Genomic DNA, 12,856 nt, shown 5'->3' on the forward strand with positions numbered 1-12,856 from the left:
CACCCTTTTACTTGCCTTACAGAGCAGCTCTGGAGCTGTTACAGTGCCCAGCTGCTGCAAGAAATCTGCTTGAATGCTTCAGGGGCTGGGGCATAGCCAACATGAGCCCCACACCGAAGGAGGGTGGAGGTGTTTAATGCAAACTAGGGGTCGGTCAAGCGCCGCAAAAGGCCACCATGCCCTGCACGCCCCTTTTCTGTTTTCATATGCAGACGAGGGTTGAAACCAACTTTGACCCACTGCTTGGATGACATCACCATATGCAAATCCATCTGCGGCAGGCCTTCCCCCAGGAATGCTTGCACTAGTTGTTGCATTTGGTTTGTTGTTTGGGTGTGCTTCAGTATTAGTCAGCCTTCTGCTCCACCCTCCTTTGGTGTGGGGCTCATGTTGGCCATGTCCCATCCCCTGAAGCATTCAAGCAGATTTCTTGCAGCAGCTGGGCACTGTAACAGCTCCAGAGCTGCTCTGTAAGGCAAGTAAAAGGGTGTGGGCCCTGCAGCACTACCTGTAGTTTGCATTGTGCATTGGAAGGCACAAAGTAAGCAGACGGGAGGAGAAGTCAGGATAGTGCACAAGGGTATAGAAGGGAGCGGCTGAAGAAAAGAGAAGTGGAAACAGACAGCAAACTAGGCTGGAGAGAGATCTGAGACAAAGAGATCTGAATTATACGAGAGCCGACCAGGGGAAACACAAATTATGCAGTCAAGTTTCCCACATTTGGGGAAATCGCAGGGGCAGCACACCCAGAGTGCAATGGGTGAGCCTTGCCCTGGGAGAAGCACCTTCATGATCATAGTATCTCACCTGGCAGGTAAGTAGGAGTTGGGCTAGAGCTGGGGAGGGTCGCTGCTCGGGCACCCCCCTGTTAAGTGAAGGAGATCCAACTGAGGCAGCACAAGGGAACTCTCAAAAGAAGAACAAGGCTAGAGGAAGATCTGAAACAAAGAAATCTGACTTTTACCAGAGCTGACCAGAGGAAAGCACAAACACAGTCCCCCACTACCACAAATAAAGCAGTCGAGTTTCCCACATTTGGGGAAATCACAGGGGTCAGCATACCCAAAATGCAATGAATGAACCTCACCTCGACTGCTTTATTTGTGGTAGTGGGGGACTGTGTTTGTGTTTTCTTCTGGTCAGCTCTGGTAAAAGTCAGATTTCTTTGTTTCAGATCTTCCTCTAGCCTTGTTCTTCTTTTGAGAGTTCCCTTGTGCTGCCTCAGTTGGATCTCCTTCACTTAACAGGGGGGTGCCCGAGCAGCGACCCTCCCCAGCTCTAGCCCAACTCCTACTTACCTGCCAGGTGAGATACTATGATCATGAAGGTGCTTCTCCCAGGGCAAGGCTCACCCATTGCACTCTGGGTGTGCTGCCCCTGCGATTTCCCCAAATGTGGGAAACTTGACTGCATAATTTGTGTTTCCCCTGGTCGGCTCTCGTATAATTCAGATCTCTTTGTCTCAGATCTCTCTCCAGCCTAGTTTGCTGTCTGTTTCCACTTCTCTTTTCTTCAGCCGCTCCCTTCTATACCCTTGTGCACTATCCTGACTTCTCCTCCCGTCTGCTTACTTTGTGCCTTCCAATGCACAATGCAAACTACAGGTAGTGCTGCAGGGCCCACACCCTTTTACTTGCCTTACAGAGCAGCTCTTGAGCTGTTACAGTGCCCAGCTGCTGCAAGAAATCTGCTTGAAAGCTTCAAGGGATGGGGCATGGCCAACATGAGCCCCACACCAAAGCAGGGTGCAGCAGAAGGCAGCCTAATACTGAAGCACCCCCAAACAACAAACCAAATGCAACAACTAGTGCAAGCATTCCTGGGGGAAGGCCTGCCGCAGATGGATTTGCATATGGTGATGTCATCCAAGCAGTGGGTCAAAGTTGGCTTCAACCCTCGTCTGCATATGAAAACAGAAAAAGGGCGTGCAGGGCATGGTGGCCTTTTGCGGCGCTTGACTGACCCCTAGTTTGCATTAAACACCTCCACCCTCCTTCGGTGTGGGGCTGATGTTGGCTATGCCCCAGCCCCTGAAGCATTCAAGCTGATTTCTTGCAGCAGCTGGGCACTGTAACAGCTCCAGAGCTGCTCTGTAAGGCAAGTAAAAGGGTGTGGGCCCTGCAGCACTACCTGTAGTTTGCATTGTGCATTGGAAGGCACAAAGTAAGCAGACGGGAGGAGAAGTCAGGATAGTGCACAAGGGTATAGAAGGGAGCGGCTGAAGAAAAGAGAAGTGGAAACAGACAGCAAACTAGGCTGGAGAGAGACCTGAGACAAAGAGATCTCAATTATACGAGAGCCGACCAGGGGAAACACAAATTATGCAGTCAAGTTTCCCACATTTGGGGAAATCGCAGGAGCAGCACACCCAGAGTACAATGGGTGAGCCTTGCCCTGGGAGAAGCACCTTCATGATCATAGTATCTCACCTGGCAGGTAAGTAGGAGTTGGGCTAGAGCTGGGGAGGGTCGCTGCTTGGGTACCCCCCTGTAAAGTGAAGGAGATCCAACTAAGGCAGCACAAGGGAACTCTCGAAAGAAGAACAAGGCTAGAGGAAAATCTGAGACAAAGAAATCTGACTTTTACTAGAGCTGACCAGAGGAAAGCACAAACACAGTCCCCCACTACCACAAATAATGCAGTTGAGTTTCCCACATTTGGGGAAATCACAGGGGTCAGCATACCCAAAATGCAATGAATGAACCTCACCCTGGGAGAACAATCTTCATGACCATGGTATCTCCTATGCAAAATAAGTATGATTTGGAATAGGGCTGGGGAGGGCCGCTGCTCATGCACATCTCTGTCAAGTAAAGGAGATTCAACTGAGGCAGCACAAGGGAACTCTCATCTGGGGACAACAACTGCAGGGAGAACACATATTTTCAGATGAACATGGGAGGGCAGAAGGCTGCCTAATACTGAAGCACCCCCAAACAACAAACCAAATGCAACAACTAGTGCAAGCATTCCTGGGGGAAGTTCTGCAGAAGACGGATTTGCATACAGTGATGTCATCCAAGCAGTGGGTCAAACTTGGCTTCAACCCTCATCTGCATATGAAAAGAGAAAAGGAGCGTGCAGGGCATGGCGGCCTTTTGCGGTGCTTGGATGACCCCTAGTTCGCATTAAACACCTCCACCCTCCTTTGGTGTGGGGCTCATGTTGGCCATGCCCCATCCCCTGAAGCATTCAAGCAGATTTCTTGCAGCAGCTGGGCACTGTAACATCTCCAGAGCTGCTCTGTAAGGCAAGTAAAAGGGTGTGGGCCCTGCAGCACTACCTGTAGTTTGCATTGTGCATTGGAAGGCACAAAGTAAGCAGACGGGAGGAGAAGTCAGGATAGTGCACAAGGGTATAGAAGGGAGCGGCTGAAGAAAAGAGAAGTGGAAACAGTCAGCAAACTAGGTTGGAGAGAGACCTGAGACAAAGAGATCTGAATTATACGAGAGCCGACCAGGGGAAACACAAATTATGCAGTTAAGTTTCCCACATTTGGGGAAATCGCAGGGGCAGCACACCCAGAGTGCAATGGGTGAGCCTTGCCCTGGGAGAAGCACCTTCATGATCATAGTATCTCACCTGGCAGGTAAGTAGGAGTTGGGCTAGAGCTGGGGAGGGTCTCTGCTTGGGCACCCCCCTGTCAAGTGAAGGAGATCCAACTGAGGCAGCACAAGGGAACTCTCGAAAGAAGAACAAGGCTAGAGGAAGATCTGAAACAAAGAAATCTGACTTTTACCAGAGCTGACCAGAGGAAAACACAAACACAGTCCCCCACTACCACAAATAAAGCAGTCGAGTTTCCCACATTTGGGGAAATCACAGGGGCCAGCATACCCAGAATGCAATGAATGAACCTCACCCTGGGAGAATAATCTTCATGACCATGGTATCTCCTATGCAAAATAAGTATGATTTGGGATAGAGCTGGGGAGGGCCGCTGCTCAGGCACATCTCTGTCAAGTTAAGGAGATTCAACTGAGGCAGCACAAGGGAACTCTCATCTGGGGACAACAACTGCAGGGAGAACACATATTTTCAGATGAACATGGGAGGGCAGAAGGCTGCCTAATACTTAAGCACCCCCAAACAACAAACCAAATGCAACTACTAGTGTAAGCATTCCTGGGGGAAGGCCTGCAGCAGACGGATTTGCATATGGTGATGTCATCCAAGCAGTGGGTCAAAGTTGGCTTCAACCCTCGTCTGCATATGAAAAGAGAAAAGGGGCGTGCAGGGCATGGTGGCCTTTTGCGGCGCTTGGCTGACCCCTAGTTTGCATTAAACACCTCCACCCTCCTTTGGTGTGGGGCTCATGTTGGCTATGCCCCAGCCCCTGAAGCATTCAAGCTGATTTCTTGCAGCAGCTGGGCACTGTAACAGCTCCAGAGCTGCTCTGTAAGGCAAGTAAAAGGGTGTGGGCCCTGCAGCACTACCTGTAGTTTGCATTGTGCATTGGAAGGCACAAAGTAAGCAGACGGGAGGAGAAGTCAGGATAGTGCACAAGGGTATAGAAGGGAGCGGCTGAAGAAAAGAGAAGTGGAAACAGACAGCAAACTAGGCTGGAGAGAGACCTGAGACAAAGAGATCTGAATTATACGAGAGCCGACGAGGGGAAACACAAATTATGCAGTCAAGTTTCCCACATTTGGGGAAATCGCAGGAGCAGCACACCCAGAGTGCAATGGTTGAGCCTTGCCCTGGGAGAAGCACCTTCATGATCATAGTATCTCACCTGGCAGGTAAGTAGGAGTTGGGCTAGAGCTGGGGAGGGTCGCTGCTCGGGTTCCCCCCTGTGAAGTGAAGGAGATCCAACTGAGGCAGCACCAGGGAACTCTCGAAAGAAGATCAAGGCTAGAGGAAGATCTGAGACAAAGAAATCTGACTTTAACCAGAGCTGACCAGAGGAAAGCACAAACACAGTCCCCCACTACCACAAATAATGCAGTCGAGTTTCCCACATTTGGGAAAATCACAGGGGTCAGCATACCCAGAATGCAATGAATGAACCTCACCCTGGGAGAACAATCTTCATGACCATGGTATCTCCTATGCAAAATAAGTATGATTTGGGATAGGGCTGGTGAGGGCCGCTGCTCAGGCACATCTCTGTCAAGTAAAGGAGATTCAACTGAGGCAGCACAAGTGAACTCTCATCTGGGGACAACATCTGCAGGGAGACCACATCTTTTCAGATGAACATGGGAGGGCGGAAGGCTGCCTAATACTGAAGCACCATCAAATATCAAACCATATGCAACAACTAGTACAAGCACTCCTGGGGGAAGGTCTGCAGCAGACGGATTTGCATACGGTGATGTTATCCAAGCAGTGGGCCAAAGTTGACTGGAACCCTCATCTGCATATGAAAAGAGAAAAGGGGCATGCAGGGCATGGCGGCCTTTTGCAGTGCTTGGATGACCCCTAGTTCGCATTAAACACCTCCCCCCTCCTTTGGTGTGGGGCTCATGTTGGCCATGCCCCATCCCCTGAAGCATTCAAGCTGATTTCTTGCAGCAGCTGGGCACTGTAACAGCTCTAGAGCTGCTCTGTAAGGCAAGTAAAAGGGTGTGGGCCCTGCAGCACTACCTGTAGATTGCATTGTGCATTGGAAGGCACAAAGTAAGCAGACGGGAGGAGAAGTCAGGATAGTGCACAAGGGTATAGAAGGGAGCGGCTGAAGAAAAGAGAAGTGGAAACAGACAGCAAACTAGGCTGGAGAGAGCTGAGACACATAGATCTGAATTATACGAGAGCCGACCAGGGGAAACACAAATTATGCAGTCAAGTTTCCCACATTTGGGGAAATCGCAGGGGCAGCACACCCAGAGTGCAATGGGTGAGCCTTGCCCTGGGAGAAGCACCTTCATGATCATAGTATCTCACCTGGCAGGTAAGTAGGAGTTGGGCTAGAGCTGGGGAGGGTCGCTGCTCGGGTACCCCCCTGTAAAGTGAAGGAGATCCAACTGAGGCAGCACAATGGAACTCTCGAAAGAAGAACAAGGCTAGAGGAAAATCTGAGACAAAGAAATCTGACTTTTACCAGAGCTGACCAGAGGAAAGCACAAACACAGTCCCCCACTACCACAAATAATGCAGTCAAGTTTCCCACATTTGGGGAAATCACAGGGGTCAGCATACCCAAAATGCAATGAATGAACCTCACCCTGGGAGAACAATCTTCATGACCATGGTATCTCCTATGCAAAATAAGTATGATTTGGAATAGGGCTGGGGAGGGCCGCTGCTCATGCACATCTCTGTCAAGTAAAGGAGATTCAACTGAGGCAACACAAGGGAACTCTCATCTGGGGACAACAACTGCAGGGAGAACACATATTTTCAGATGAACATGGGAGGGCAGAAGGCTGCCTAATACTGAAGCACCCCCAAACATCAAACCAAATGCAACAACTAGTGCAAGCATTCCTGGGGGAAGTTCTGCAGAAGACGGATTTGCATACGGTGATGTCATCCAAGCAGTGGGTCAAAGTTGGCTTCAACCCTCATCTGCATATGAAAAGAGAAAAGGGGCGTGCAGGGCATGGCGGCCTTTTGCGGTGCTTGGATGACCCCTAGTTCGCATTAAACACCTCCACCCTCCTTTGGTGTGGGGCTCATGTTGGCCATGCCCCATCCCCTGAAGCATTCAAGCTGATTTCTTGCAGCAGCTGGGCACTGTAACAGCTCCAGAGCTGCTCTGTAAGGCAAGTAAAAGGGTGTGGGCCCTGCAGCACTACCTGTAGTTTGCATTGTGCATTGGAAGGCACAAAGTAAGCAGACGGGAGGAGAAGTCAGGATAGTGCACAAGGGTATAGAAGGGAGCGGCTGAAGAAAAGAGAAGTGGAAACAGACAGCAAACTAGGCTGGAGAGAGACCTGAGACAAAGAGATCTGAATTATACGAGAGCCGACCAGGGGAAACACAAATTATGCAGTCAAGTTTCCCACATTTGGGGAAATCGCAGGGGCAGCACACCCAGAGTGCAATGGGTGAGCCTTGCCCTGGGAGAAGCACCTTCATGATCATAGTATCTCACCTGGCAGGTAAGTAGGAGTTGGGCTAGAGCTGGGGAGGGTCGCTGTTCGGGCACCCCCCTGTCAAGTGAAAGAGATCCAACTGAGGCAGCACAAGGGAACTCTCGAAAGAAGAACAAGGCTAGAGGAAGATCTGAGACAAAGAAATCTGACTTTTTCCAGAGCTGACCAGAGGAAAGCACAAACACAGTCCCCCACTACCACAAATAATGCAGTCGAGTTTCCCACATTTGGGGAAATCACAGGGGTCAGCATACCCAGAATGCAATGAATGAACCTCACCCTGGGAGAAAAATCTTCATGACCATGGTATCGCCTATGCAAAATAAGTATGATTTGGGATAGGGCTGGGGAGGGCCGCTGCTCAGGCACATCTCTGTCAAGTAAAGGAGATTCAACTGAGGCAGCACAAGGGAACTCTCATCTGGGGACAACAACTGCAGGGAGAACACATATTTTCAGATGAACATGTGAGGGCAGAAGGCTGCCTAATGCTGAAGCACCCCCAAACAACAAACCAAATGCAACAACTAGTGCAAGCATTCCTGGGGGAAGGCCTGCAGCAGATGGATTTGCATATGGTGATGTCATCCAAGCAGTGGGTCAAAGTTGGCTTCAACCCTCGTCTGCATATGAAAAGAGAAAAGGGGCGTGCAGGGCATGGCGGCCTTTTGCAGCGCTTGGATGACCCCTAGTTCGCATTACACACCTCCACCCTCCTTCGGTGTGGGGCTCATGTTGGCTATGCCCCAGCCCCTGAAGCATTCAAGCTGATTTCTTGCAGCAGCTGGGCACTGTAACTGCTCCAGAGCTACTCTGTAAGGCAAGTAAAAGGGTGTGGGCCCTGCAGCACTACCTGTAGTTCGCATTGTGCGTTGGAAGGCACGAAGTAAGCAGACGGGAGAAGTCAGGATAGTGCGCAAGGGCATAGAAGGGAGCGGCTCAAGAAAAGAGAAGTGTAAACAGACAGCAAACTAGGCTGGAGAGAGACCTGAGACAAAGAGATCTGAATTATACGAGAGCCGACGAGGGGAAACACAAATTATACAGTCAAGTTTCCCACATTTGGGGAAATCGCAGGAGCAGCACACCCAGAGTGCAATGGTTGAGCCTTGCCCTGGGAGAAGCACCTTCATGATCATAGTATCTCACCTGGCAGGTAAGTAGGAGTTGGGCTAGAGCTGGGGAGGGTCGCTGCTCGGGTTCCCCCCAGTGAAGTGAAGGAGATCCAACTGAGGCAGCACCAGGGAACTCTCGAAAGAAGAACAAGGCTAGAGGAAGATCTGAGACAAAGAAATCTGACTTTTACCAGAGCTGACCAGAGGAAAGCACAAACACAGTCCCCCACTACCACAAATAATGCAGTCGAGTTTCCCACATTTGGGAAAATCACAGGGGTCAGCATACCCAGAATGCAATGAATGAACCTCACCCTGGGAGAACAATCTTCATGACCATGGTATCTCCTATGCAAAATAAGTATGATTTGGGATAGGGCTGGTGAGGGCCGCTGCTCAGGCACATCTCTGTCAAGTAAAGGAGATTCAACTGAGGCAGCACAAGGGAACTCTCATCTGGGGACAACAACTGCAGGGAGACCACATCTTTTCAGATGAACATGGGAGGGCGGAAGGCTGCCTAATACTGAAGCACCATCCAATATCAAACCATATGCAACAACTAGTACAAGCACTCCTGGGGGAAGGTCTGCAGCAGACGGATTTGCATACGGTGATGTTATCCAAGCAGTGGGCCAAAGTTGACTGGAACCCTCATCTGCATATGAAAAGAGAAAAGGGGCATGCAGGGCATGGCGGCCTTTTGCAGTGCTTGGATGACCCCTAGTTTGCATTAAACACCCCCACCCTCCTTTGGTGTGGGGCTCATGTTGGCCATGCCCCATCCCCTGAAGCATTCAAGCTGATTTCTTGCAGCAGCTGGGCACTGTAACAGCTCCAGAGCTGTTCTGTAAGGCAAGTAAAAGGGTGTGGGCCCTGCAGCACCACCTGTTGTTCGCATTGTGCGTTGGAAGGCACAAATTAAGCAGACGGGAGGAGAAGTCAGGATAGTGCGCAAGGGCATACTTTTCTCTTAGTCCGGGGGCAAGGCTTCAAAATGGGGTCTGCAACGGAGGAGACACAGGGGGCGTGGTCACAGCAGCTTTTCTCTACAGCCTGCACCAGCAGGAGCCTACACCATTTTTTATGATCACGCTGAACTGCAGTGCGACTGCAATTACAGCATGGTCAAGAAGGGAGGCGTCATGCTGGGTGGCCATGCCCTGTCACTGTGCAGGAGCCAGCACAGCTCACACACTAGTCCCCGGGTGCAGCCCCCAACCACCGGGACACCCGGAGCAACAAAATGAAGATTCAGGCCACCAGGCCACGCCCCTACCTATGAAACCATGCCTCCTTTTTACCATTGCGCTGTTTATCTGCGCGCACTGCATTACAATCTCCCTCGCCACCTCTCTGGGTGTCACCAGTGATAGTGACACCTCTGCCATGCTTGTAGCAGCTGGTCCTAAGATCTACGCCTCAAGCCCTGAGTGTTTGCCCTTGTGACTTGTTGATCATCATAGCGAAGCAGATGCTTACAGAAAACTGCAGGGGCTTAGATTGAAAATAAAAAAAATGATGGGTATAAGGTAGAGAGGAGCGGGTTCGGTTCTCCGAGAACCGAATTCCCCACGAACTCCACGTGGTTTACACTGGTCCGAGGCAGGCTCGGTTGTTCCCGCCTGACTCGGAAAACCTGAACAAGGGAAAATGTCATCATCCCGCTGTCGGATTCTTGCGAGATTCGGATTCCATATAAAGAGCTGCGCGTTGCTGCCATTTTTACTCGTGCATTGAAGAGAGAGCGGAGAGGACGTGGCTATGTTCTCTCAGTGGAAATCTCAATATCAGTGCTCAGTATCAGTGGTTACTTATTGCTGCTCAGTAATACTAGTAGTGTGTCTCTCCTGCTCAGTGTCAGTTCTCAGTAGTATCCTCATCAGTGCTCAGTATCACTGCTCATTGTCTTGTGCTGCATTGTGGTGCTCAGCATACTACAGTACATTACTAATAGTCCAGTGCTGCATCTTGCTGCTCAGTGTCAGTTCTAGTATCCTCATCAGTGCTCACTATCACTGCTCATTGCATTGTGGTGTTCTGTATACTACAGTAACATAGTAATATAGTATATATAGAGGAGCGGGTTCGGTTCTCCGAGAACCGAATTCCCGACGAACTCCACGTGGTTTACACTGGTCCGAGGCAGGCTCGGTTGTTCCCGCCTGACTCGGAAAACCTGAACAAGGGAAAATGTCATCATCCCGCTGTCGGATTCTCGCGAGATTCGGATTCCATATAAAGAGCTGCGCGTTGCCGCCATTTTTACTCGTGCATTGAAGAGAGAGCGGAGAGGACGTGGCTATGTTCTCTCAGTGGAAATCTCAATATCAGTGCCCAGTATCAGTGGTTACTTATTGCTGCTCAGTAATACTAGTAGTGTGTCTCTCCTGCTCAGTGTCAGTTCTCAGTAGTATCCTCATCAGTGCTCAGTATCACTGCTCATTGTCTTGTGCTGCATTGTGGTGCTCAGCATACAACAGTACATTACTAATAGTCCAGTGCTGCATCTTGCTGCTCATGTTGGCTATGCCCCAGCCCCTGAAGCATTCAAGCTGATTTCTTGCAGCAGCTGGGCACTGTAACAGCTCCAGAGCTGCTCTGTAAGGCAAGTAAAAGGGTGTTGGCCCTGCAGCACTACCTGTAGTTTGCATTGTGCGTTGGAAGGCACAAAGTAAGCAGACAGGAGAAGTCAGGAGAGTGCACAAGGGCATAGAAGGCAGGGGCTCAAGAAAAGAGAAGTGGAAACAGACAGCAAACTAGGCTGGAGAGAGACCTGAGACAAAGAGATCTGAATTATACGAGTAGCAGACCAGAGGAAACACAAATTATGCAGTCAAGTGTCCCACATTTGGGGAAATCGTAGGAGCAGCACACCCAGAGTGCAATGGGTGAGCCTTGCCCTGGTAGAAGCACCTTCCTGATCATAGTATCTCACTTGGCAGGTAAGTAGGAGTTGGGCTTGAGCTGGGGAGGGTCGCTGCTCGGGCACCCCCCTGTCAAGTGAAGGAGATCCAACTGAGGCAGCACAAGGAAACTCTCGAAAAAAGAACAAGGCTAGAGGAAGATATGAGACAAAGAAATCTGACTTTTACCAGAGCTGACCAGAGGAAAGCACAAACACAGTCCCCCACTACCACAAATAATGCAGTCGAGTTTCCCACATTTGGGGAAATCACAGGGGTCAGCATACCCAGAATGCAATGAATGAACCTCACCCTGGGAGAACAATCTTCATGACCATGGTATCTCCTATGCAAAATAAGTATGATTTGGGATAGGGCTGGGGAGGGCCGCTGCTCAGGCACATCTCTGTCAAGTAAAGGAGATTCAACTGAGGCAGCACAAGGGAACTCTCATCTGGGGACAACAACTGCAGGGAGAACACATATTTTCAGATGAACATGGGAGGGCAGAAGGCTGCCTAATACTGAAGCACCCCCAAACAACAAACCAAATGTAACAACTCTTAAAAGCATTCCTGGGAGAAGGTCTGCAGAAGACGGATTTGCATACGGTGATGTCATCCAAGCAGTGGGCCAAAGTTGGCTGGAACCCTCATCTGCATATGAAAAGAGAAAAGGGTTATGCAGGGCATGGCGGCCTTTTGCGGTGCTTGGATGACCCCTAGTTCGCATTAAATACCTCCACCCTCCTTCGGTGTGGGGCTCATGTTGGCTATGCCCCAGCCCCTGAAGCATTCAAGCTGATTTCATGCAGCAGCTGGGCACTGTAACAGCTCCAGAGCTGCTCTGTACGGCAAGTAAAAGAGTGTGGGCCCTGCAGCACTACCTGTAGTTCGCATTGTGCGTTGGAAGGCACAAAGTAAGCAGACGGGAGAAGTCAGGATAGTGCGCAAGGGCATAGAAGGGAGCGGCTCAAGAAAACAGAAGTGGAAACAGACAGCAAACTAGGCTGGAGAGAGACCTGAGACAAAGAGATCTGAATTATACGAGAGCCGACCAGGGGAAACACAAATTATGCAGTCAAGTTTCCCACATTTGGGGAAATCGCAGGAGCAGCACACCCAGAGTGCAATGGGTGAGCCTTGCCCTGGGAGAACAATCTTTATGACCATGGTATCTCCTATGCAAAATAAGTATGATTTGAGATAGGGCTGGGGAGGGCCGCTGCTCAGGCACATCTCTGTCAAGTAAAGGAGATTCAACTGAGGCAGCACAAGGGAACTCTCATCTGGGGACAACAACTGCCGGGAGAACACATATTTTCAGATGAACATGGGAGGGCAGAAGGCTGCCTAATACTGAAGCACGCCCAAACAACAAACCAAATGCAACAACTAGTACAAGCATTCCTGGGAGAAGGTCTGCAGAAGACGGATTTGCATACGGTGATGTCATCCAAGCAGTGGGCCAAAGTTGGCTGGAACCCTCATCTGCATATGTTGAAGATACAATTTGTGAATTGCATTTAACACTATCTCCCTTTCCTGGGGAGAAGATGGTAGGGCCGATTTGAAAAACCGGCGAGGAGGCACCTCTTCGAATTTCAGCTTGTAACCCTGAGAAACAATTTCTATTGCCTAGGGATCCACCTGCGAATGAACCCAGATGTGGCTGAAAACTCGAAGACGTGCCCCCAACTGGGCGGACTCCTTTAGCGGAGCCCCAGCGTCATGCGGTGGATTTTGTAGAGGCCGGGGAGGACTTCGGTTCCTGGGAACTAGCTGTGTTGTGCAGC

The 12,856-nt window shown here is 50.3% G+C and overlaps 14 non-coding genes and 4 pseudogenes across 14 annotated transcripts; 1 reads left to right on the forward strand and 17 right to left on the reverse strand.

Annotated features, from left to right (window-relative positions):
- Positions 1-659: 659 nt before the first annotated feature.
- Positions 660-822, reverse strand: LOC135015169 (U1 spliceosomal RNA). The gene has a single exon (XR_010213517.1). It is a non-coding gene; the product is annotated as a U1 spliceosomal RNA (small nuclear RNA).
- Positions 823-974: 152 nt separating this feature from the next.
- Positions 975-1,107, reverse strand: LOC135015431 (U1 spliceosomal RNA; annotated as a pseudogene).
- Positions 1,108-1,290: 183 nt separating this feature from the next.
- LOC135015170 (U1 spliceosomal RNA) lies at positions 1,291-1,453 on the forward strand. Its single transcript, XR_010213518.1, has one exon. It is a non-coding gene; the product is annotated as a U1 spliceosomal RNA (small nuclear RNA).
- An 849-nt stretch (positions 1,454-2,302) lies between these two features.
- Positions 2,303-2,444, reverse strand: LOC135015274 (U1 spliceosomal RNA; annotated as a pseudogene).
- Positions 2,445-2,596: 152 nt separating this feature from the next.
- Positions 2,597-2,760, reverse strand: LOC135015039 (U1 spliceosomal RNA). Its single transcript, XR_010213389.1, has one exon. It is a non-coding gene; the product is annotated as a U1 spliceosomal RNA (small nuclear RNA).
- A 674-nt stretch (positions 2,761-3,434) lies between these two features.
- Positions 3,435-3,597, reverse strand: LOC135015305 (U1 spliceosomal RNA). Its single transcript, XR_010213623.1, has one exon. It is a non-coding gene; the product is annotated as a U1 spliceosomal RNA (small nuclear RNA).
- Positions 3,598-3,749: 152 nt separating this feature from the next.
- LOC135015109 (U1 spliceosomal RNA) lies at positions 3,750-3,913 on the reverse strand. The gene has a single exon (XR_010213458.1). It is a non-coding gene; the product is annotated as a U1 spliceosomal RNA (small nuclear RNA).
- Positions 3,914-4,614: 701 nt separating this feature from the next.
- Positions 4,615-4,750, reverse strand: LOC135015317 (U1 spliceosomal RNA; annotated as a pseudogene).
- A 152-nt stretch (positions 4,751-4,902) lies between these two features.
- On the reverse strand, positions 4,903-5,066 carry LOC135015213 (U1 spliceosomal RNA). The gene has a single exon (XR_010213559.1). It is a non-coding gene; the product is annotated as a U1 spliceosomal RNA (small nuclear RNA).
- Positions 5,067-5,738: 672 nt separating this feature from the next.
- Positions 5,739-5,901, reverse strand: LOC135015186 (U1 spliceosomal RNA). Its single transcript, XR_010213534.1, has one exon. It is a non-coding gene; the product is annotated as a U1 spliceosomal RNA (small nuclear RNA).
- Positions 5,902-6,053: 152 nt separating this feature from the next.
- On the reverse strand, positions 6,054-6,217 carry LOC135015007 (U1 spliceosomal RNA). The gene has a single exon (XR_010213357.1). It is a non-coding gene; the product is annotated as a U1 spliceosomal RNA (small nuclear RNA).
- A 674-nt stretch (positions 6,218-6,891) lies between these two features.
- LOC135015171 (U1 spliceosomal RNA) lies at positions 6,892-7,054 on the reverse strand. Its single transcript, XR_010213519.1, has one exon. It is a non-coding gene; the product is annotated as a U1 spliceosomal RNA (small nuclear RNA).
- Positions 7,055-7,206: 152 nt separating this feature from the next.
- On the reverse strand, positions 7,207-7,370 carry LOC135015076 (U1 spliceosomal RNA). Its single transcript, XR_010213425.1, has one exon. It is a non-coding gene; the product is annotated as a U1 spliceosomal RNA (small nuclear RNA).
- Positions 7,371-8,068: 698 nt separating this feature from the next.
- LOC135015312 (U1 spliceosomal RNA) lies at positions 8,069-8,204 on the reverse strand (annotated as a pseudogene).
- Positions 8,205-8,356: 152 nt separating this feature from the next.
- LOC135015225 (U1 spliceosomal RNA) lies at positions 8,357-8,520 on the reverse strand. Its single transcript, XR_010213570.1, has one exon. It is a non-coding gene; the product is annotated as a U1 spliceosomal RNA (small nuclear RNA).
- Positions 8,521-10,944: 2,424 nt separating this feature from the next.
- On the reverse strand, positions 10,945-11,108 carry LOC135015391 (U1 spliceosomal RNA). Its single transcript, XR_010213665.1, has one exon. It is a non-coding gene; the product is annotated as a U1 spliceosomal RNA (small nuclear RNA).
- A 152-nt stretch (positions 11,109-11,260) lies between these two features.
- On the reverse strand, positions 11,261-11,424 carry LOC135015108 (U1 spliceosomal RNA). Its single transcript, XR_010213457.1, has one exon. It is a non-coding gene; the product is annotated as a U1 spliceosomal RNA (small nuclear RNA).
- A 671-nt stretch (positions 11,425-12,095) lies between these two features.
- LOC135015234 (U1 spliceosomal RNA) lies at positions 12,096-12,258 on the reverse strand. The gene has a single exon (XR_010213576.1). It is a non-coding gene; the product is annotated as a U1 spliceosomal RNA (small nuclear RNA).
- Between the last annotated feature and the right edge of the window lie 598 nt (positions 12,259-12,856).

This window comes from Pseudophryne corroboree, unplaced genomic scaffold (genome assembly GCF_028390025.1).
Source record: "Pseudophryne corroboree isolate aPseCor3 unplaced genomic scaffold, aPseCor3.hap2 scaffold_294, whole genome shotgun sequence".
Classification (NCBI taxonomy): Eukaryota; Metazoa; Chordata; class Amphibia; order Anura; family Myobatrachidae; genus Pseudophryne; species Pseudophryne corroboree.